The sequence below is a fragment of the Tamandua tetradactyla genome, chromosome 2 (assembly GCF_023851605.1).
Source record: "Tamandua tetradactyla isolate mTamTet1 chromosome 2, mTamTet1.pri, whole genome shotgun sequence".
Taxonomy (NCBI): Eukaryota; Metazoa; Chordata; class Mammalia; order Pilosa; family Myrmecophagidae; genus Tamandua; species Tamandua tetradactyla.
In genome coordinates this window covers 78769235-78794181 of record NC_135328.1, presented here as the reverse complement: position 1 = coordinate 78794181, position 24947 = coordinate 78769235, and the positions used below count along the sequence as shown (strand labels likewise).

Below are 24947 nucleotides of genomic sequence, written 5' to 3'. Positions count from 1 at the left end.
TTAAAGTACGTATACTAATTCTATCTGTTATTCAAGTTGAGTTAAAGTGGTCTTAGAAAGAAATCCCAGGCAGCCCTATTTGCCACAAGACCTGAAATTTTCCACATCACTACCATCTTTCTCTCCTACCATGAATTCTAGTGGAAGCTGTAACTTTCCTAAATCAGATGCTCTAGAGTTTTAGGAGTTGAGCATCAGTAGCTCTGGCATGTCTTGGATTCTTCCTCAGTCCAGCAATGGAACTAAAATGAAAATGGAATTACTGAAAGGGCAGATGTGGTATCTTATATCACTTTTATTATATTATATTTTAGCAGCTGAGACAGGAGGGGAGAATATTGTAGAATCAGCTTGCTGCAGTCTCGCCTATAATTATATTTTTCCTTGATAAGGCATTGGCAAGGAGCCCACCAAAATATTGATGCGAAACTTGATCTCCCAGGGCTGTGGAATTTCTCCAGTCCTGGGATTGAGTCTGAGAGGTTTTGGAAGTGTTTGGCAGCTGCAGTAAATTCAGGAGCTGGAGGCAAGGAACAATTCCTCTAGCAAAAGCTCAAAGTCAATATATTATATAACTACAAAAGGCATACTCCTCACTGTTCTTGTATATACTTGATTGCACCTTGTCTAGCCCATAGACTTGCATAGATCTCACTACACTACATAGATGTAATATTTGGGAAGGGTGGGATTTTATAAAATTTTCATGATTTTATATTTAGGGGTGAACATGTTACTAGTAAATAGAGACATTGATTTGGAAGTTCTCCAAAAATAAGTGACAGCAAAAACTTAACTACATACCCCATGTTAGCCCATACATATTTTGTGTTTTGTTCTCTCTTGCTATCTTTAATGTCAGTGCCTGACCAATCTTTCTTTTTTTTTCAAAAGAGTATTTGCTGCAATACAGGTAATAGCCTAAATGGAGTTTGGTGAAGATTACACAGTTGCAAGTTATTTTAAATTAGAGGCTCTACAGTTATTGACCATAGGAAGGTCAAACTAGAGAAATTGTCTTCTCTGGCCTGTTGGATTACCATTTCATCACCTGAGTTCATGTGACTGTGTGAGGAGACAGCTGGCCGAGTGAAAAGAGCGTTACTTTAGAAACTAGACATGCATGAATTTAAACTCCTGTCTGTGGCATTGAGGAACTGGGTGAGCTTAGGGAACATCTAACTCTCTTTCTTCACCTCTAAGGATATGAGGAATTAAATGGGATTATGTACATGAGGCACCCAACTGTATTTGACACCTAGGGGCGCACAGTATACATTCTTTCTCCCTGTTTTCCTTTCTCCCTCCTGCCTTGGAATGTAATTATTTGTGCATGAGTGGACAGAATGCCAGGAAATTTACATCATAAATATCTAACAACCAAGGGATCTGGTTGCCAGGGTTTTAAAAAATGGCTTCAGATGTGATTTTTAAAAAATATTGTCATCTATTTTTACCATACCATTTAATATATTGTTTGTTTGTTAATTTCAATATTTAACAAACAGTCTCTAAATAGACCAATTCACCTAATAAATTTCAACATTTCTTTCAAAGTCAGATGGTAGACAGAATACTCTTTCACCAGATAGAGTCTGTTATCAATTTAGGTCACAAGACTGGAGCTGAAAAAAAAACTCAAATAGAATAATCTTACTTGCCCCTCCTGTTATTTAAAACTACCACTGCTAAGTGTTCTCTTCTCTCCAATACTTTATTCAGGATATTTTCTATTCTGTTAGCCAAGACAGATCATCATGTCTAGAACCATCTATAGTTCCTAAAGAATTATTTATATATAATATATATAATAAAAGCTCCTGATAATTTAGATCCCTTATTAACCTGATGGTTGTAAAATACATTGTGAAAATATGTTGGCATTTTAGTATAATGATAATGCCAGACCTAGGATAAAAAAGAAATGTCCTTCTTATCCTTGGGGCTTCAGTTCTGATGGGAAAAGGGGCCATGGTTTTTCATGTCAAACGTACCCCTAGAGTTACTGAGTTGAGATAGACTACTGTGGTGCTGTGAAAATAGCCTAAGCAGAAATGAACTTACTTTACCCCGATTCTATATTGCTAACAACCTACTGACCATTGATTCGTTCCAAATTGGGAAGTAGTGTTTTCCAGTCTTCATAATGGAGGTTGCTGCATGCTTTAATCTATACTGTTTTAGGTATGCTGTAGGTTTGTTTAGTGCAATCCAGTTTTCTGAGGACAAATGATCCTGTAGAAGCCCTCAGGAACCTCACACTTTAAAAGACCCCATTCCAAACTATCTTACTATTCACTATCCCTGTTAAATTACCACATGGCTTTTCCATTTTAGGACCTGGTATTCCAAAAACCAGACTTCAAAAATGAACTTTGAATTATTGATACCACACCTATATGAGGTGGTATTGAAGATATGCGCTAGGGCTGCTAGCCTTTGAAAGTATTTGAAGGTGCTGCCATAGTTTGTTTTTTAGTTCCTTTAGACTTTCACAGGACAAGATAATTGAAGAGATGAAGGTAATTGATAGAAGTTTTTCTTTCTTTTCTGTAGAGAAATGAAAAATTCTAGTCCCCTGATCTTCAGACAATGTTTATTCTATATTTTTATTTAACAGACAGACCAATGTGAGGAGCTCTGAAACAGGTCTCTGCAGCAGATGAGCAAATGACTTAAGATCTTATTGTATCGCAGCAGCACAATGATGTGGAATTTAATTACTGGATCCTGAAGTATACCTGAACCTTACGCCAAAACTTATGCCATAGAACTTAAATAAATTCTGATAAACTATCTAAAGACTGTTTTCCAAATAGCTGGGCGTAGGAAAGAGCCTAGAGTTGGATTTGGATGGTATTATTTTATCTATAACATAGGCTGCAAAAAATTTTAAGTGGCTTTTAAGGGTTCCTCGTAATCTCAAAAGATTATTCTTTTTTTTACCATAGACACCAATTTTTCTACACAAAAAATCAGCCTTGGATGTGAATAGATTTAAACTGAAGAGGTAAAAATATGTATATTGTCTGGATATTTGAAGTCACTCAAAATAGATACTTAGATATTTCAATTTTCTACAACAATGCATAGTAAAATTGCTCTAGAATTGTGAGAGAAAAGCAGTACAATCAAGATGACAGTCTACACGGAGATGTATATAAAAGCAGAAGCATGTGGTTTATATCAAATTCTTCAAGAGATACTCAGTTTGTTATATCATGGATTTTAAATTTCTAGTGTACCTTGACATCTATTTTTACAGATGGGTAAAGTGATTTGACCAAAGACATGCAAGTCAATGCAAATGTTGGACTAGAGTTTAGATTTCTGTCTTCATCTATTCATAAATATCAGATTGTGTTTGTAGAGATGTGAATCTTGTTGGGAACGTGTAGAAGCAGAAGAAATTATAGTAATGAAATTATAATGATAACACCATCACTTACATAAACCTCATTGTGTGCTAGACACTATTCTAAGCACATCGTTTTAATTAACTCGTATGAATTACTGCAGGAGGTTATTATCCCCATTATTTTTCCTTTATTAGCAGCCTAATTTTACAGGTGAGTAAACTGAGACACAGTAAGATGTATAGTTAACCCAAGGTCACCCAGTTATTAAATGGCAAAATCAAGATTTAGATCCAAGCAGGCAAATTATAGTGTCTGCCATACTCTTAAGTACTGTGCTATGAGCCAAAATTTAGAATCTTTGCTTTGTTGACTGAAGATGTTTAGCAGATATTTTAGCGCTTTGCTAATCATTGATGCTGCAGTTTGTAGAAAGAATGATCTCCCTCTGGGTGATCAGCTGTGACTTTTATCTTTAGAAAGAACCGTTGAAGAAATAATGATGAAGAATGGTAGGAGTGCTACAATATTAATGAATTGTGGAAAGTGGCCAAACTGCCTTGCCAAAAGGGAGTTCTTGATTCCCCCTAGGCTGGGTTTTAGAAGCTATGGTAAGCATGGGGTGGGGGAAGACTGGGCCAGTTTAGGGAGTGGGATAAAGATAAAAGGATATGGGAAGAAGGACTCTTCAGATTTCTGAGAACCAGTAGAGAAAACTGTATAACCTTGCAGATTACTTTCGCTATAAATGCATGGTCTTCTACCTCAACAGGTCCCTCAATCCTACCTATTCATTTTTTAGTCTTCCAAAGTCGTGTTTCTCTCCCTGGTGTTCCATAGTGATTACTTTTTATCTTTTTCTGATCTCTTCAAACCACTGACCTAACTCATCCACCTTACTCTCAGCACAGGAAAAAATAGCCATCAACCTTGAAACTCCCTTCGTATCCCACAACCAAACCTACAGATTTGCTGCATTCACCTTAGGTTCCTTCCCAGCTCTCAGTGGTCCTCCCTCCTGTTAGTACCCATCTTTCTGTTTCCACTCAGGATCCTATACCTGCCTTCTCAGAGACCTCACATAACTTATTATCCTCTTTGTCTTCTATCTTTGATCTCTTCTCTGCTGGTTCCTTCCCACCAGCATTGAAAGGTGCTCAAGATTCTCCCGTTGTTTTAAAAAGCCATCCCTCCCTCCACCTGACATTCTTCTCCATCTTTGTCCCATCTCTCTCTTCCATTAGCAAACATCTTTAGAGAGTAGTTCTTACCGACTGTATACACTTATCAAATTCCTATCAGTCATCAATCTCTGCAATCTAGAATTTTCCCCAACCCACGTTACTGAAATTCTCTTTATGAAGACACTAGTGCCCTCCTTGTTCATAAATCCAGTGGGCAGTTCAGTGTAATGTTATTTTCTCTTCACATTGTTGGTCACTCCCTTCTGGAAATGTATTGATTAAACTATATTAGTCAGGGTTTCTAGAGAAACAGAAATGACAGGAGATATCTGTAAATATTATGAGATTTTTGTAAGAATTGTCTCACACGACTGCAGGGATAGGCAAGTCCAAATTCTGTAGGATAGATTTCAAGCTGGGAACTCTCGTGAAGGTTTTTGTTGAGTTCCCCAGAAGAAGCTGGCTGGCAGAAGTGAGAATTCTCTCTTCTGACTGCTGAAATTATCACTTCTCCTTTTAAAGCCTTCAACTGATTGGATGAGACTTCTCTCATTGTTCCTAGCAATCTCCTCAGTTGATGCAATCAGCCATAGATGCAATTGACTTACCAATTATTTAAGTCCATGAAATATCCTCAGAGTAACAACCAGGCCAGTGCTTGCCTGCCCAAACAACTGGACACCATAACTCAGCCAAGTTGTCACATAAACCTAACCATCACAATTATGTTGGAGGATATACAAGTAAATGGAAAGTTTAGACTTCAAACATCACCAATTCCTTGGTTCCTTCTATCTCTTTGATGGTTTTCTCCTCATCTTGCTGGCAAGTACTTTTTTCTTTGCCTATGTGTGAATGCCAGAGTTTCTCAAATTCCATCCTAAGCTACCTCCTCTTCTTACTGTATAGACTCTCCCTGGGTCAGTTTTATCATGGCTTCAATTACTATCTGTTCTTATGATTCTTGAATCTGTGTATTTAACCTAGATATTTATCCTGAATTACAAATCCAAACATATTTCCAGGTTTCTCATAGTTCTACATAAACTCCAAACTTAGCACATCCCAAACTTAACTCATTATCTTCTCTTGCTTTTAAATCTCTATTCCTCCTCCTATGTTTCCTATAACTCAATTCAGTTATTCACCAAGCTCTATCATACCTACCCCTCAAATTCCTTCATTTTCTCCATCCCCACTGCTGTTCTCCCATTACTTTAGACCATAGCCCCACTGCCTTTCAAATGGATTATTTTAGTCTACTAACCATTCTGCTGTGTTTTTGTGTTTTGGTTGTGTTCTAACACTGAAGCCAGGGTGATCTGTCTGAACTGCAAACTTGATCATTGCAGTCCCTGTTTCAAACATTTTAGCATCTCTGAGTTGTCCTCTAGATAAAGCCGCATTCCTTACATGTTTTGGTTTGCTTCTCAGAGGAAAGCCTACTGGCATCCAGGGTTCATCTGTCACATGGGAAGGCACATGATGACATCTGCTGGTTCTTCTCTCCTGGATTGGTCTCAATGGGTCTCTCTCTCTTCTGGATGCTTTTCTCAGGGCTTCATCTCTTAGCTTCTCTGGGCTTTTGCTGTTTTTTATCCTCTTCACAAAGGACTCCAGTGAAGTATTGAGGCCCACCTTGAATGGGCTGAGTTACATCTCGATTGAAATAGAGAAACCAAAAGGTCTCACCCACAATAGGTCTGCCCCCACAAGAATGGGTTAAAAAATAGTAATTTCTGGGGTACATAACAAATTCACACCAGTGCAGGCTCATTGTGAACTGGTCCTTGCTCATCTTCCCACTTTCATTCTCAATATTCCTCTCTTGGGCTCTATGTTCCAGTCATACTGAACAACTTTCCATCCCTGAAAGCTGTATACCCCTTATTTGATCTGGGCTTCTGCTGTTTCTTTTACCTCTGGAACACTCTCCCCCATACTCTTTGCCTTCCTTACTTCCATTCATCTTTCATGTTGCAGATTCCAAATTACTTCCTTTGAAGTGCATGTCCTACCTTCCACATAAATGCCCCCCGTAGTCCGTTGACTTCCTCCATGATAGCACTTACCACACTGTATTTTCACTGCTGGCTTATTTGTCAGAGTCAGCCAGTAGACTCTAATCTCTGTAAGTACAGAGAATTGGTCTATCATGTTCACTATTCATGGTACCTCGCATAGTGCTTGAACAAATGATTTATAAGTATTTCATAAGTACTTAGTTGAATAACTTAAGTTGAATAACATTTTAGATCATTTTCTCATTCTTTTAAAAATCAAGTCAGCAAAATCTTTATTCATCAACTCCACAAAAATAACCCTAAATCCATTGGCATTTTAAATAACTTCCTTCTATTGTTCAGTGAACCTCAAAGGATAAATGTTTCCACACTTTTACATAGATATAGAGCAAGATATGGCAAAGACAGGTTGGGGGAGAGGGCTGGACTAAGCCTGCATGAAAGTAAGGTATTTTGTCAAGTGAAAAAAAAAGACATCTTTAGATTCTAAGGGTTTGTTTAGGCAAAGTGTACACATAGTTGATGCCCATTTTGGTTCAGTTGATATTTATTAGATGATACCATATGGTGCCGTAATCTCTCTTTACTGAACTTTGTAGTATAAAATACATATTGTATGACAAGGTAATGAATCCCAATCTCCTCCATTCCTATGGAACTTTTCTTTCCTCAGCATCTATTCATAAGAAGAAAGAAGAAATGGCACAGGCCCAGTGAAATTATAAGCCAATTGCAACTTGGGATAGTTACTTGCTGTTATTTTTTCTTGCTCCTCTTTTGAGCATTTTGAACCTGTTTAGGCAGTGAATCATTCATTCTCTTCTTTTAACGCATGGCCTTATGTTGCTCTGCAGAGTGTCAGGTAGTACTAAGAGGACAATCCATAAGTAGCAACTTATGTTGTAGTAAGCAGTAAGGCTGTGGAAATGGGAAAGAATAGCAGAGTGATCAGTAAAAGGGATGAAGAGGTGTCCTGGTGGATTCATTTTTGTAGCTCATCTCATTTTAGCTATGTCTCTCTAACTTAGACATTTATATTAGAAAACTGTTACTTTTTACTAATTAAATTATATTTATATCCTTTAAGCTTTTAACCACAAATCTGATTATGGCTTAGTAAGATATTTTGTGGGGTGAGGATCTGGCAAACATGACCAACCCTGTCCAACTCCTCCCTTCCCCAAGTGATTGGTTGTGTTTTGAGAAGCTGAGATGTTTGAAAATGTGTGTACCAATTACTTTTCCTAAGACTTCATTTGCTTTCATTTCAAATACTTAAAATCCTCTCAACCCTTGATATAGAAAAAGTCCAGGACTGAGAAAAGCAGAACTTGAGAAAAGGGGCTGCTTTGTTTCAGAATTTTCTCCCCTCAACACTGTGTTCAATGTCAAAGATGAAAAAGAAACAGTATTACTTCTCATTCTGTCCTTAGTTAAAAGGAATTGTACTCAAAGAAGATTCCATCCTAAGCTTCTCATCTCTCAACTTCTTTCTACCAATAAGCCCCCGCACATCAATAATTTCTCCCTGTAAAATGACCACTGGAAGACAGATGGTGAGCTGTAGTTTCAGTTTAGTGGAAGAGAGCATAGTTCTGACTAGACTCTAGAAATCATCTTTCACTTTCTTTCAAAAACAATTTCTTCTTTGATATGTACATTCACTGGGTGGCTATTTTGTAGGTCTTATGCATTTTAGTTCTCAGAGAAGCTCTCCTCATCTAACTTCCCTTTAAGAAAATTTCTCCCCCTTTCATTTTTCAAACCTAATCCTGAGCTTTACTTCTTTACTTACTTTTTCCCTTTCCCTCCTTCGCATATTGGACCTTCAAATGAGGTTTCCTGCTCCTTGATCTGAACCCCAGCAATGATCCATGAAGTGTGTATTGGTTACAAACACTCTTCTAGCAGGAGCTGGTTTGGCTTACAACCAACCTTCCTTGGTAAACCAAGAGAATATATAAACCTGATTGATTACTCCCAGGGAATATATTTGTATCATTGGTATTTAGTGCAATTGATCTAAAATAGTTCTTAATTCTAAACCCTCCCTTGGATTCTATCTTCTCACATGTCTATGCCACAGGTAAACAGTTTGGGTAAAGAATGAGGAGATGAAAGTTTATTTCAAAGTTTTGTACAGTAGTGAATAGGTCACACCATCTGAGATCTTTAAATTCTTAGAATTTGACTTAGAAGATGTAATGAACTTGATGAATTTGATCTGATCCCAGGTCCCAGTACATTTATGCTAGAAAAAAATTGAGCCCTGGCTCCTTGACAGGTACCCGAAGCTCAATCTATTACTACGACAGCTTTGCCTCTGCAGAACCTGATAGGCGTGTTTGTTCCCCTAGGAAACAGTTTCATAATTCCCTGGGTGGGAGGCTCTCTTGAGGTCTTGCGTAATGTCTCTTGCTGGAGTCCAACTTTATTTTTCATCATTAGGGCAATGTATTAAATTAGCATCATTTACCCCCAGAATTGTTTCATATACTTCAAGAAATCATTAGTCTTAAAGGATGAATACTAGTCTTCAGACTATTAATATTTAAGTAATCTAGAACTTACTCTTTTTTGGTTTAAGAGTGAAAAATGTCTTACTCTCCAAATCTTAGTCTTGTTTTTCCTCACCCGAATACTGAAGTTCCTTTTGTTCAGCTAAAGTCTTATACTTTAAAGACTTCTTTTTTTCTTTTATTTGTTCTCTGAATCCTTCCTATAATAACTCTTCAGATCCTAAAAGGAGTAATCTATTTTTCTCTGACTTTTGCTGTTTTTTAACATTTTAATTCTTTCTATGGACATATTCTGAACCATGTGTATACAAGTCTTTTAAATGTGGAACCATTAAAATGCATGATGCACACATGGGATTCATAAATAGGTTTTGTTGATAGCAATAATAGAATAAAATTGGCACTTGAGCATGGAGGGAACCAATCCTGAGTACTAGAGAAGACAAAGAATTGGGATTTGTTGAGCCTCAGAGTTCCCTTTGGCATGAACACTAATGCAGAAGTAGGAAGGAAATATCCTCACAAAGACCTAAGTGGAACCACAAAGCTGAAAAATGAGCAGAAGTAAGGTGGGGCAGAAACTATGCCGATAGTAGCAGGTGCCAAGTTTGAGCAAAGTACATACTTGAAAACTAATGTGAAAGATTTGATCTGAGTTCAAAGCCCAGGGAGTTGGGGAGGAAGCTCAGCAGAGTTTGGAAGCTCTGCAGTCTTCTTGGTGGAGCTGTTTAAACAGAGTTCCTACACAGGGCCTCTTTTGAAGGCCTAGTAGACATGCCTCCGCTAAGCTCAAAAGCAGGGTCCTGGCTTCTGACAGAGATGATGTGAGTGGCCAGATAACTAAGATCCTCTCCTCCTGCCCCTGGAGAGTTACTCTGATCATCCAGACACTTTGCTCATTTTCACCTTCATCTTGACCAATTCCCTGACAGACTCAGGTCTTTTTCAAGTATTTCTGCAAGTCAGACTACATATTGGTCGCTACCTAAATAATGGGGACACACAAGTTAATAAACACACATCACAGAGGTGAGAGGAGCTGCTTTCCTAGCAGCTTCCATCAGAATCTACATCTCGGATGCCGTAACACTGAAAACACTGAGTTGCAGAATTGGCTCTTTACCATCCATAAACTGAAGGAGCAGATGTTACTCCAAGTCAGTGACTAAAAAAGGAGCAGGGAGACTCCCCAAAGTACTATATATCCAGAAAAAAGTAAATAAGGAACTTCAGACAAAGTTATGGCAGCTGGTGGCTTTGTTTCTGTTGTCCTCATGTCCTGCCCCGATTCTGGATCCACTTGGTTTCTGATCCCCTGCAATCTCTACCTCTCCTCTGGCCATTGGGATTGCACATCCTTTAGCCTTCTGCTTCTCAGAGCCCATTATTTATTTATCAAACCCTTAAGGAGTGGTTACTATATACTATATACTGGTCTAAGTACTTTTCATATATTAACTTCTATAATTAAGCTGTAATATTGTTGTTACCCCCACTTTGTACATGAGTTTGTCCTCATTTGGGTCTTCATGTTTCCAGATTTTGCACTTAGCCAGCTGTTCTAGTCTGCTAGCTGCCAGAATCTATATTTAAAAAGGGGAATTTAATAAATTGCTAGTTTACAGTTCTAAGACTGGGAAAATGTCCCAAATAAAGCATATAAAAATGTCCAAATTATGGCACCAACAAAAGGCTACCTTCACTCAAGAAAGGCCAGTAAAATTCAGAGTTTCTCTCTCATGGCTCTCTTATTGTTCTAAAAAGGGCCTCTCTCTAAAAGACTTCCTCTTTTAAAGGCTTCCAGTAAACTAATTAAGACCCACTTGGAATGGGTGAGTCACATCTCCCTTTATTCAACAGTTAATACCCACAATTGGGTGAGTCACATCTCCATGGAGATAACCTCATCAAGTTTCCAACATACAGTACTGAATAGGGATTAAATTAAACGGTTGCTCCCACAAGATTGATTAGGATTAAAACATAGCTTTTCTAGGGTATATAAATCCATTCAAACCAGAACACCAGCCCATTGGAGATTCCAGCTTAGCCAGGGTTAGCATTATCAATGTCCCTGTCAAGGCCTCCCCCAAAGCATGGCTGGGCAGTGCCCAGTGTGTGGTAGAGAAAGAGCTTGAATCTTTGGAACTGGGCAAACTGGATCTGTGTTCCAGGTCTGCCACTTATTAGCCGAGTCAGATTTCTCAGGCAAGTTAGAGTTTTTCTCATCTGGAAAATGGGAATCCTATCTACCTTGGAGGGTTGTTGAGCAGATCACAGATCGTGAAAGAAAAAATGCTCACATGGTGCCTGGAACAGAATGCATTTAGGAAAGGAAAGCTACTGTTACTTCTTCTGATTCACCTAGCATAAAGCCCTGCTTGATTAAATCACACCCAGTGGAAACTTTAGAGCTGAACGTGATCTTAGATTTTCTTAGTTGGATTATCTCTTTTTTGAATGAGAAAACTGACATCCAGAAAGGTTTAGGCTTTTTTTAAGTCATCTGGCTCCTTAATGAGAGGACAGGGAAGGAACTGAGGCCACCTAATTCCTAGCAAGGTCTCTTTTAACCTCACCACACCCTGTACTGCTGATATCTTTGACAGGGTTTTAGTTTCTTGGCTGCTAAAACAAATACCATGCAATTTGGGTTAGCTTAAGAACAGGAATTTATTGTCTCATGGTTTCAGAAGCTAGAAGGCTTTCTTCCTTCCCTGGACTGGAATTTTCTGGCTAGCTGGCAACAGTTGGGATTCCTTGGCTTTTCCAACACATGGGAATACACAGCGTGGCCTCTTCCCCCTTCTCTTTGGGGTTCTGTTGACTTCAAGCTTCTGGCTACTCCCCATGGCTTCTCCTTCTGTGTCCAATTTCCTTTGTTCATAAGGACTTCAGCCTATTGATTTAAGGTCCACTCCATTCAGTTTGGGCATATCTTATCTAATAACATCTTTAAAGGTCCTATTTGCATTGGATTCACACCCACAGAACCAGGGTTTAGGACCTGAGCATGCCTATTGTGGGGTACATGATTCTATCCTCAACAGACAGGCTCAGCCTGACACAGACAGAGCCTTAGACTGGTGGATGACTTGTCAGAACGTGGAGGGCCCCAGCACATTCTTCTCCTTCCATTCATTTTGCCTGTTGAAGCAAGTCCTCATCTCAGACTTCTCTTTTCAGGTTCAGAGAACAAGAAAGGTGTTGTACACAGGCAATATACAGGCAATATACAGAGCCACCGCTGCAGCCTGCTTTTCAGCCACAATGACACTTCAACTCAGTTCTTCCATGTTTTGTAGAATGTCATCTTGGTGAAACAGAAACACATCCCAGTTGCCTTTTTCTCCCCGCACCTCTCTGCCCCACCTCCTATTTGTGCGCATGGTCCGTCCCTCTCTTCGGGGGCAATAGCATATATTTGATAGAAGGTATTTCTTACTATGTATCACATTTATTCTCTCCTGATAATTTAGAGATCGAAATTTCCTTCTTAGAGAACTAGAAAATATTCCTGACTGAAGGGCTGAAGTTGAACTATTTGATGTCTCTGGTAGCAGGAATTTGGTCGTGGTAATATTGTTACCATATGGATGGATGCCTAACTCTTGAAAACTGGGATGAGAATTCCGGGATATTTTGCTCAGACCACCAAGATGATGAATGACATATTTGATTCGAAGGAGCTAAAGCAAAAAAGAATTTCACATTTTAAATTGTAGTATCATGTCAAAATGAAAACCTTATTATAAAGCAAACTACAAAACCTCTTTAGCTCTGGGAAGGATCCCCATGACAGCCACATAGTTAGAATGTTTCGGCATTATGTCAAAAAACAATGAATCAGCATAGCTGTCATCATCATTTATTCCTCTTTTCCTCCATAATGTAGCACTGCTCTTTTTCTTCCCCCAAATGAAAATCGGTTGGCCCTGCCTTGAAATATTAAACTATTTTGGGTTTTCAGGGCTTTTTTTGTTCCTGATATTTATCATTGGGACCACTGATTGGTGAGCTGGACCCTTTGTGCAATGAGTAGCTTTTTGTTTCAAGCCCTGCTTTGTTTTAAGTTAGGTGGTGAGCGCAGCATCAAAGGTAGGCAGGCAGACATTCAGAGGCCGCGGTGGGCACCGTCCCAAAAGTTCAGTGCCGAGGGCCTTGTGTTTCTTAACAGAGGTGACCTGGAAAGACTCCAAAAACAAGATGAAAAATACAAAGCTGAATTTAGTTAAAGGGAAGGAGAAAGGAAGGCATTGAAATCTTGAATCCCGTTAACTTGAAAAGTTGAGTTCTGGCCTTTTAAATGCTTCCTTCCAAAACAGACCCGTGTTAGTTTAATCTTTGGCCAATTGTGGCTTTAAATTTAGCTTCTCACACGTATTAATATTTTTTAGGAGTGAAAATGGCCATTGTTGCTAATAGGGAACTGATTTAGAATTTTCCATTTATAATGGACTTTACTTATTTGGATGGTTAAAAGGGAGGCCACTGTATTGATTTTATTAATGGGTCCCTAATTGAACAGACTGGGAGTGAAGCACAGAGGTTAGGGACAGAACACGGGGCCAGGCAGACCTTGACACAGCTTCTGGCATAGCCACTTAGGGACTCATGATGCCAGGCACCTTGCTTAATGCCTCTAAACCACAGCATTGTGATCTATAAAATGGGGATGTGGTTTTTTGTGACATTTAAGTGAGCAAATGGATATAAAGTACAGTGCCTGCTGCATACACTAAATATATTAAGTATATTTTTTATGTCATGGGCACACTAAACTTCATATTTTTGAAAGGATCTGGAGGTAGCATCAAGTCCAACTACTTACTTCGTTTTACACATGAAAAAGCTGAGATGTAGTTGTAAGGTGCCTCATCCAATATTGCATGGCCCATAAGCTGCAAAGCTAAGGAGGGAACACAGCAAGTCTTGGTCTTCTTTTCACTGAGCCCACTGTATATAAATACATAAAGTTATTTTAAATATAATTGCAGCAAATAACTATTTTATAGCTTTTATAAAATATATATTATAGTTATATAAAAATACTATGAGAGCTGTATAAAATGATTTATATATTTATTGGACATGTATTATTTGCCATCATTCTACTAAGTCCTTATATATGATATGATCTCATTTAATCCTCATAACAATCTTGTGAGGCAGGTACTATTATTGTGCCTAGGTTTTTTAGAGCCAAATAAAGGGAAGCAAAGAGAGTTTCTGTAATTTTCCCAAAGTCACATACTTATGAGCGGCGGACATAGAGTTACTCCAGGAAGTCTGCCCTCATAAGCCACCATGCCAACCCCATTTTAATAACTGTCATAAGTAAATGAGAAACATACAAATAGTTACCACTGTTATTTTAAAAGGCCAACTTAAAAAACAATTAGGTCACATCGTCAAGAGCAGTAAACTTGGACTGTCACATCTCTCTCATTAAAACTTTATGGACTCGGGCGGGCCACGGTGGCTCAGCAGGCAAGAATGCTTGCCTGCCATGCCAGAGGACCCGGGTTCGATTCCCGGTGCCTGCCCATGTAAAAAAAAAAAAAAAAAACACTTTATGGACTCATTGAAATGACTTCCCAGTGGATACGAGTAGCTATAACTCATGGAGATGATCATAAATTCAGGCTTTGAAGCTCCATATTCAAATCCTTCCTCTATGTCTTTCTAGAAGACTGAACTGGTGTCTTATGAGCCTCAGTTACCTCTTTTGTCACATGAATGTGATGAAACCTCAAGGCATTGTTGGGAGGATTTAAAAAGGTGGAAAGAAGCTATGTAGCACATGAAAGGCTCTTACATGTGGTCTCTGCCTTGGTGAAAGTGCAGATTATGACTTGCTTTTTATTCCTTTTCTAGTTTCTCTGAATCTTCTACCAGCCTTAGAAAATTAAATCTAGCCACACATTTATCCATTTCTATCAAGATGGCGTATAGTCAAGGTAAAACTCAGGTATCCCTGGGGTCAGCTGCCAGAACTACAGACCATAGTCCTCCACAGAGCTCAGTAAAGGAGAGAATTTCTGACACACACTCCCCCCACCTCCTTGTGTAGGTAGCTTTCAGAAATATATTAGATCTAAATGTAGTTTGAGAGAAGCTTTCTGTTTTCCTTTGAGCCTAGATCCCTGAAGACAGAAAGCGTGATGTGGGTGTTAGCCTGCAGTAACCTGGACCCAGCACAGCCAGAAATGAAAAAAATATTCCTGAGAGCTGGAGGAGGGGGAACACATTTGAGGAGTTTGGACTAATATGGTAAATGACATGACACACACTAGAAGACTGGTTTGTTTTGCTACATCCCCACCTGGTCCCCAGGTGTGTAAGAACCACAGAATGCTGTTCACGCTGCTGCTGTGTGCGCTAGTGCCTGGGCTATGCATTCTGGAACAATGGCTTTATTCTTTCAGGTGCCCAAAGAGAGATCTGAGTGTAGAAGGGGCTGCTGGGCGGTGGGTGCGGGGATGGGTGGGGGAAGGTCACACGCAGTAAGGAATTTGGTCCCAAAGGAAAAAAATCAGAAAGGAGAATAAAATCACGCTGGGAGGATAGGAACTTCCTCTGATCCCCCAGCCGACATCCCAGGCTTGAAATAAACGTGAAGGTGGATTGGCCACATATTGGGACAGGAGAAGAACAGGGAGAGAACTGTTTCTTCAAAAACCCAGAATTTAGGTCTAGAAATACAAGACAGTTGCCAGAACAGAAAGTTGGGAGTATTCTTGATTCCACATGTGGATTTGTAGAAATAAAAGCTCTGGAGAGTTTGTTTTATCCTTAATTGTCTCTCACTGGAATCCATCATAACAAAATGGTAAATATTGAAATGTCCACTTTTCTTTACCTGAAGAGGGTGTTAAGTTTTTTCTTTGGCCAGACAGAGACCTCATGTGATATTAGAGACCCAAGTGAATTGAAAAGAACAATTTTCCCCTAGAGTTCTGTATGGCATTGATAGGCTATGATATTCCTGAATTTTTCTATAAGGTGACAAGCACTTACTAGAATTTTGTTTGAGGAGAACTGGCAGAGCAAAATTCAATCTCTTATAGGTGACTTTTAGCAATGGAGAAACAAATTCTATTTCATATGGGATTATTGGTCCATTTGTAAATCATTGCCCTGAAATAGCATATTCCAGAGAGACTGAAGAATAGACAGCTGGCCTAAACACAGATTTTCTGCTTTGAAACAAATGCCTTGCTTCTAAAGTAATAAGATGATGCAAAACACTACATCTCTGGTAGGGGAGAGATTTAAGTCTGGTCAGGTTTCTTGGGAAGGGAGAAAAATAACTTTTAAGAAGAAAGACAGGAAGAATAAAATCTCTGACTTGTATCAACCTCATTTAAAAACAACAACAGTTTGTCCAAAGGTGTTTAAGCTGCATAGTGATTGCTTTCTCACACTATTATTTGTAAAGTGTGATTAGTCATGTCGTTGACCAGATGAAGATATTAAAATATGGAGGTTTTTTAAAACATTGTTTTTAAATTCTAAATGGATAACTATTAGGAAATGTGAAAGAAAGTATCCTTAGTGCCTTTTCCTAAAGAAGAGTATTGGGATGTTGGCATGTAAAAGCTCATTATACTTTTAAATATATAATTCTAGACATATAATAAAGTCTACACCAAAGGGGAAAAGTGTCAAAACAGAGACCAGCCTTCCAGAAAACTTAAATATGGCTTTACCCCTTATCTGCTCTTTCCTGTTTAGACTAATAAGAGGTACACCGGACAAGACTTCCTCAACCTGCGGCCCAGTCATAACTTTTAAAGAGGAATACTTGTTGTATTTATCACCCTTTAAATACAATGTGAGCTGTTCTTCCTGAAACCTTATTCTTTGAAGTAGCCCATGTATAACTGGGTAACTTTGTCACCAGTAAATTGAGGGCGGTTTCTAAAGAAAGAACGTGGTATAAAATGGTGGTGGTTAGTATCTACAATGATTTCAGGTATCTACAATCACATAGTTGTTCAACTATAATCACTCTATATTTTAGACCTGTAGGAAATACTAGATGAGATTTTTTTGTCCTAGCACTTGTATGTACTTAGTAAGGTTTACCTTACTAAAAAAGAAAATCTCGAGCTCAAAATATATGAAATGGATTTATCCTCTCTTTGTTTGTATTTTTTAACTTTTTTTTATTGTGAGCTATAACATATATATACAAAAAAGCAATAAACTTTTAAAGTACACATTTTAAGAAGTAGGTATAGAACAATTTCAGAGTTTGGTATGGGTTATAGTTCCACAATTTGAGGTTTTTCCTTCTAGTTGTTCCAAGACCCTGGAGATGAAAAAGATATAACAATATAATGATTCAGCAGCCATGCTCATTTGTTAAATCCTAACTTCGCTGTTATAACTCCTCCTTCTCCTTTTATCCTTCTTTTAATCTTTAGGGATATTTGAGCTATGTCTATTCTAACTTTTTCATAATTAAAAGGGGTATCAATAATGTGGGGTAAGGGGTTGGAACTAGTTGATGTGCTGGGGAGGGGCTGACCCTTCTGGGTTTCAGGACTTATCTGACCTAGGAACCATCTGGAGGTTGTAGGTTTCTGAAAAGTAAACATGGTGCATAAACTATTTTAGAATCTCACATAGGGATTCTTTAGGGTTAGCAGGAATGATGTTGGTTGGGGTTTGGTAAACCAAGGCAATTAGCACTATCTAGTTGAAACTTGCACTAGAGTAGCCTCCAGAATAGCCTCTCAACTCCATTTGAACTCTCTTAGCCCTTCATAACTTATTTTGTTACATTTCTTTTCCTCCTTTTGGTCAGGAATGCATTGCTACTCCATGGTGCTAGGACAAGATTCATCCCTGGGTGTCATGTCCCATGTGGCCAGGGAGACTTTCACCCCTGAATGTCATGTTCCACATAGTGAAGAGAGTAATAATTTTCCTTGTAGAATTGTGCTTCGAGAGAGAGAGGTGGCATTTGAGCAACAAAAGAAGTTTCCTGACAGCAAATCTTAAGCGTAATTATAGGTAGTCTTAACTTTTCCGCTACAAAAATAAGTTTAATGAGGGCAAGTCTCAAAATCAAGGGATGATTTTATTGACAGTCCTTTTCTCTCAATGTTTGAGAGAGTGCCAGGGGCTTCCCAGGTAAGAAAGCTTAATAGTTCCATAGTTTTCTCCAATCCTCGGGGGACTCTACCAATATTTTTAAGTTATCAGCCAATGATAGCCTGGGGTATACCTGGGTATTACATTAAACTATACAGAATTACAAGGCTTTTTTCCCATTCTGGGCTCCATGTGTCTGGGTGGCTTAAATGAGCTATTCAGCAGATTGATTTAGATTCTGTCTTACAGAAGATTAGGTTCTAGACTCAATAAACCTCTCTGCCCTCAGTCTCAGATAGTAGGTGAAGCTCTAGAGTACATACACAATCATTCTTTGCCCTGTATTCTATTTACTTTAGTCCCAACCAAATCAGCTTCATTTTTATCTCTAATTGAGGCCTGATCGCTTTTTCGGTAACTTTAACAATTGTTGAAGGTAGTAGTGCTGCCTTTCAGAGCTGCAGAACTCCAGTTGTGGGTCTTAGATGTCACAGAGAGACCCAAAGTTCTAGGGAAGTGCCAGTTTATACACATACAGCAGAGCATCTCAGAATCTAGAAATGCATTTACAACTCTGGATTAAGTGTGATTGCTCTAAGAGCTTATACTCTAGACTCCAATTTTCTTATAAATATTTTCTAAAAGAGACCATGCCATATTTGTTCTTTTGCTTCTGGCTTGTTTTGTACCACACAATGTCCCCAAGCTTCATTCTCTTCATTGCTTGCCTCACAACTTCATTTCTTTTTGTAGGCACACATATCCCATCATGTGTTATACATCACAGTTCACCATTCTGCTTCTCAGTCATTGTATCCTTTGGCTCCCTCCATCTATTGGGCATCATGGATAAAAATCCAAAACAAACAATCCATGTCTTACAGTGTCCTCACTTAGTTATACAATCATCAGCACTTTCTATTTAGACAATTTTCATTCATTCAAAGAGGCAAAAACTGATAAGCACAGCCTCACCAAATATCAAATCTAAACCTCCCCTTATCACTGGCCCCTCTCTCCCAATTGTTTACCCCTGATATTGCTGTGGTCCTGTTGATGTCTTCCTGTTAATTATAGGTCATAGCATATGCAATATTAGTTATCCTCCATACCCCTCTATTGTTAACTCTGTACAAATCAAAACTTTGAAGTAGTTTGTGTAAGAATCTATTTATAATTATAGAGTTAATCAGTGTGATACATGACTCTGTACAACCTCTTTCAATACTCTTCACCTTCAGTATGGCAATGTTACTTAAAACCCCACGAATGAACTATCTTTACTTCTATCCATTCCCTTACATGTAAGTTCAATCTCATCAGGTAACCATTCACCGAGCTTCTGTATAGCTCTATGTCCCTTATATTCTACATTGTAGGCCTCTGAGTTTACATTTACCAGAGTCATAATGGTAAATCTAAATCATACAGTGTCTATTGTTCTGTGTCTGGCTTATTTCACTCAGCATTATGTCCTCATGGTTCATCCATCTTGTCCTGTGCTTCAGGACCTCATTTCATCTTACTGCTGCATAATATTTCATTGTATGTATTTACCATATTTTGTTAATCCACTTGCCTGTTGATAGGCACTTGGATTGTTTCCATCTTTTGGCAATTGTAAATAGTGCCTCTATGAACATCAGTGTGCAAATGTCTGTTTGCATCACTGCTTTCAGCTCTTCTGGGAATATACTGAGTAGTGGAATTGCCGGGTCATAGGGCAATTCGATATTTAGTTTTCTGAAGAACCACCAAACTGTCTTCCACAGCAACTGTACCATTATACATTCCCACCAGCAATGAATAAGCATTACAATTTTTCCACATCCTCTCCAACATTTGTAGTTTTCTGTTTGTTTAATGACAGCCATTCTTATAGGTGTGGGGTGGTATCTCGTAGTCTTAATCTACATTTCCCCTATAGCTAACAAAGATGAGCGTCTCTTCATGTGCTTTTTAGCCATTTGCATTTGCTCTTTGGAAGAATGTCTATTAATATCCTTTGCTCATTTTATAATTGGATTTTGGTTCTTTTGCTGTTGAGATGTATAATTTCTTTATGCACACAGGATATCAAACCTTTGTCTAATGTATGGTTTCCAAATATTTTCTCCCTTTGAGTTGGCTGTCTCTGCATCTTTTTGGCAAAGTCCTTTGAGGCACAAAAGCTTTTGATTTTTGTGGAGTTCCCATTTATCTATTTTTTTAATTTGTTGCTTGTACTTTAAGTGCAAAGTTTAAGCAGCTACCTTCTATTACCAAGTCTTGAAGATGTTTCCCTTTATTTTCTTCTAGGAGTTTTATGGTACTGACTCTTATATTTGGGTGTTTGATCCATTTTGAATTAATTTTTGTGTAGGGTATAAGGTAGGGGCTCTTTTTTATTCTTTTGGATATTGATATCCAGTTCTCTCATACCCATTTTTTTATAAAAGACTATTCTGTTCCAGTTCAGTGGATTTGGGGGCCTTGTCGAAGATAATTGACTATAGATTTGGTGATCTATCTTTGTTCATATTTTAAGATGTACAATTATGTCTTCTATATTAAATGTTACCTTTAAAGCAACTTAGAAAAGAGAATACATGGTGTACTGTAGAGATTGATGCTGACACCAATCCCCTTTAAAACTGTAGCTAACATTTGGAGGAGGAAACACAGAGTGAACTTTACTAGGTTGTAGAATCTATTCTTTGGGGTAAGGGATGCAAAAGGTAGAAATTGTAAGATTTGGAAATGAATTTTAAGCTCTCTTTTTTTCCACGCACTTAAAAATATTTTTTATTAATGGAGTTGTGGATTTATGGAAGAATCAGGTGTGACACACAGCATTCCTATATACTCCCCCTCACACGCACAGTTTTTCCCTTTAAACACTTTACATTAGTGTGGTACTTTTGTTACAATTGATGAAACAATATTATCGCAATTATACCATTAACTATAGTCCATCGTTTATATTACGGAGGATGTTGTACAGTTCTATGATTTGTTGTGAACACTTTTATTCTGGTAACATGTACAATCTGATATTTCCCATGTTAACCACTTTCAAATATATGATTGCAGGGAGTTAATCACAGTCACAGTGTTGTGCCACCATCTCCACCGTATCTTACCTGGGTGTCCCCTTTCCTCCTTCCACCCCTCACAGGAGCTCATGACCCCTCGGGGACTCACCCGCACACCCTAGCCCCTGACAGGGGTGCCCTCTCATGGCTGTAGCTGTTGCGTCGTCCGTCTGCCTGATGAGTGTCAGTTTCTTCCTCTCAGGGGTTAGGTGTGTCATTTTACATCCGAGTCTTCAGAATACTGTTTCTTGTTCCTCTCACCTTTGTGCTTTGGTGATCCGTTATTCTTCTTCCAAGCATATCCATAATAAGCGGTTTAGATATATTCCTTATAGGAAATCATCAAATTTCCATTTTTCTTTATTTTTTATTATGTAATAAATACACAGCAGCATGAAACTTAAAAGTTACAAAAGGGATAATACAGGGGAACGTAAGTCAACTTCTTCCCTTATCCCCCAGCTGTCCGACTCCCCTCGCGGGCCACAACCTCGGCTGGATATCTTCTTTCTTACTGACCCTTCCAGAGAGATTCTGTAGGTACATGAGAAAATACGTAGGTTTGGTAGGCCACAAGCAAGTATGCCGTAGTTCCTTTATGAAGTGGGGAATAGGATGTGGCAGAACTAGAGATTCTTTATATAGTAGTGGCAGAGACGCTTGAGTATTAGTATGACATCACCGGGTACTGTCAGAAAAGTCAGCCCTCAATTTTGGATTCCTCTAAGGGAGGGATTTCTCACTCCACCTGGCCATAGCTGACAACAGAATGTCAAGCATGCCTGTACAGGGGAATGAGGGAGGCACTGAGGAGCTTAGGTCATTTATATTCTTATTTCCTGGGTATCCTTTGCAAGGTGTATTTGGTAAAAGTAGTAGCAGCAGTACTAGTAGTAATGCTAGTATAATAGTTATAGTAGCAGCATCAGCAGCGGTAGTAATAGGAGGTAGCAGAGGAAGCAGAAGGAGTAATGGTAACAGTAGTAGTAGAGGAACAGTAATAATAGTAACAGTTGCTGTGGCAGCAACTATAGTAATAGTCCTAGTGAGATAAATTCATACTTACATAACACTCACAATGTGCCAGACATGGTTCTAAGTACTTACTTTTAGCTCACTTAAACCCAGACTCAGTCATCTTTCTCCCCCGTAATCAAATCTGGAATAGATTTTAAGGTCCAACCTAGCTTAGTATGAGGAATTTACCCCTAAATGAACAGAAAGATTAGCTTTACACATTTTAGATAAATTCATGGACATCCATAATTATTTATTTACATTAAGGGGATTTTTCTGGCTTAATCACCCATATTTCAGTTAGGATGAAAACAGGTAAGTTTGCTCTCGTTTATAAGGCTGTAACGTATTTGACATTTGATTTCAAACTTTTTATGGTCAAATTTAGTAGTAAGGCTACCCATAAAACTCCATGTTGTTCCACCAGGGGGCAACAGAAAGTCACAGCCTGGTCTGTTTTCACAGGTTGCAAGTTATGAACCTGGTGGTTTCCATTTTTGCGTGTTTGTGTGTATATGGGGTGTGCATGTGTATAATAAAATGCAAACTCCTTTTCCTTACTAGTGCCCCACTGTTCTCCACGCTGGATTCTGAGGAGCCCAACAGGGCAAGGTTTGGAAATCCCTGATGGACAGCCTTGGAGTCCCTCACTGAGGAGGTCTCTGAATTCTACTGTTCCACCTCTCTTCAGTTGCTTCTGTCTTCGTAATGTGCTAGTGCGTTCTCAGGTGGTGCTATAAAATTAACCAAATATCAGCTATTTGAAGTTTCTTGAATTTCTAGAAGCAGTACTTTGAGTGGAAATGTATAAAGTATGTTATATACTTTTAAATTTTTGTAAAAAGTCTAGTGTAGTTCAATCAAATGGCTTACCATTTTGTGATATGTACATTTTAGGATTACCCACACAACTTTAAGCTGGCTAGAAATTGGAGGTGGTGCTTTATCCATTTTAGTTGTCATTTCATAGCAATATGGGCTCCTAAAATCTTATAACGCCTTATCAAATACAAATGGGAGTACAAGACATTTCCGACGTTCTATTTTTATGGTTAGTGAAAAGGATTGATAAGAAATACCTGCAGTATCAAAAACACTGTTCCTTTTTAGATCAGTCTGTGATATGTGGAATGTTCCTGAGCTGTTTCAAGAAGTGTTTGAGTTTCCACTGTCAGAACTTCCTGCAGCACCAGACTTATAAAAGATTATTTGGGTCGAGCTAGTTTCTTTTCCTTTCCCTAATACAGTAATTTAACAATTCCTACTTTCAAAATGCTGTTATCTCCATCTTAAAAATTCATGTACCTACTCAATGCATATTTCCTTTAAAAATCTTCTGAACTTTATTTTGTACTACTTTCCAGAAGGTGTTAAAATAAATCAATAAAGTTGAAATATATCAGGATTAGGAAATGTGGTCATGGTCAAAGAGATGAGGTAGCAAGAATGGATCTACCTGAATGCAGAATTGAGTAGAATCTACTAATTGGCCTTACAGAGAAGGAAAGATCTGTGGCCCATTAATTCTCTTGCTAAAAAGCATAAAAGTTTTCACATAGTATACACACTGCCGGCGTCTGTGCTGAAATCTACTTTGAGTTTAAAAATCCACCACTCTTAGCATAAATTGCCCTGATTGATTCCTGCAAACAATTTCTTAGTTATGTTTATTTGGAGCCCTTTGACAGCATAGTAAGCAATGCTATCAAAGCTAAGAGGCCTCAGATTTGCCTTTGCCCCGTCTCCCAGACCTATGCACACGTCATCCATACCATGGGCTTTTTCTCTCCAAACAGACCAAAAAGTTATTGGGTGTCTGAAACGTGAAGGAGATTGTGTTTAAATCAAAAGGACCCTAGAGTATACGCCTTAATCAGAAACCTCCTTTGGAAGCTCGTGGTTGAAACTGTGATTAGGGCCACCCACAGAAAGGTTTTTGTGTTGTTATTATTTTTTTTTTTTCAGTTAATTCAGAAGAATCCTGTTAAGAAAACGGAAAGTTTTGATTAAGAGCTTTAATTTAAAATAAGTCGAGACCCAAGGAATGGTAATCCTTTTAGTAGAAACATTATTAACATATCCATTTTGCTTCAGCTGAAAATTGAAAAGAATAAGAATTAAGCTCTCATGCTGCTAAGACTCCCGGAAGCAAGGAATTCTATATCAGGGTTTTTCTAACCAGAAGAATACCTCAAATAATTTTAGGTTCTTTGGGGTATTTTGCAACCAGAGATTGGCTTTAAATGTTCCTCTGATATGGCTAGATTTTTTCCAGTATTTCAAGTTTGCACAAGGATTAACATTTTACAGTCTAAACCTACTTCCTATTTTGTCATTTGAATTTTACCCTTTATTTATGTATTTGTTCCCAAGTATAACTAAATTAGTGCTAAAAGGTGAATAGTCTTAGTATTTCCAGGTACAGGGTAGAATATGTATTTCATTTGTTTTTCCATAACCTGGAATAGAAAAACATGGAAATGAAGAAAAGTTGTAATTGCAATCCTGCAAACTCATCCCTAAACTTAGTGTCCTGGTGGAACGACACTGCAGGCATTTTAGGCCCTAAACCCCCTTCCATCCTCCCCCACCCCACTGCACCCCCTCATGGATGAGACTCCTAAGAGGAGCATTTTTTTTCAGTGTTACTCAGTCTAGGGACCCCTGT

The 24947-nt window shown here is 38.4% G+C and overlaps 1 protein-coding gene and 1 long non-coding RNA gene across 3 annotated transcripts in view; one reads left to right on the top strand and one right to left on the bottom strand.

The window, feature by feature from the left end:
* The window catches only part of ADAMTSL1 (ADAMTS like 1), a 998876-nt gene that overhangs the window by 429819 nt on the left and 544110 nt on the right, over positions 1 to 24947 (top strand). The gene's annotated exons all lie outside the window — the stretch shown is intronic.
* Positions 7130 to 19567, bottom strand: LOC143660902 (uncharacterized). Of its 2 annotated transcripts, none has more exons than XR_013164309.1 (3): positions 19491 to 19567; positions 13915 to 14039; positions 7130 to 7482 (listed from the first exon to the last, which is right to left on the bottom strand). It is a non-coding gene; the product is annotated as an uncharacterized LOC143660902 (long non-coding RNA). The 2 variants fall into 2 exon arrangements; XR_013164313.1 differs by lacking the exon at positions 7130 to 7482 and adding an exon at positions 12424 to 13276.